Genomic DNA, 292 nt, shown 5'->3' with positions numbered 1-292 from the left:
GTTACCATTCCAGTATCTACGGAAGCCAGACAGACAAATGGGCAAAGAGGGGTAACAGGGAACTGTGACAAATTGGGAAGGTAAGTAGGCATACAGTTGCCACAGCTAATGGTTTTTCTTAAGGAAAAACCACAAATCTGAATTTTTATGTGAGCTCTCTTGATTTTTTTTTTTTTTTTTTTTTTTTTTGCGGTACTTGGGCCTCTCAGTGTTGTGGCCTCTGCCGTTGCGGAGCACAGGCTCCGGACGCGCAGGCTCAGCGGCCATGGCTCACGGGCCCAGCCCCTCCGCG

This window comes from Aethalodelphis obliquidens, unplaced genomic scaffold (assembly GCF_003676395.1).
Source record: "Aethalodelphis obliquidens isolate GAN/ISIS:26980383/991018 unplaced genomic scaffold, ASM367639v1 scaffold30, whole genome shotgun sequence".
Lineage (NCBI taxonomy): Eukaryota > Metazoa > Chordata > Mammalia > Artiodactyla > Delphinidae > Aethalodelphis > Aethalodelphis obliquidens.
The sequence above is the reverse complement of the archived record's forward strand: the minus strand, read 5'-3'. Positions refer to the sequence as shown.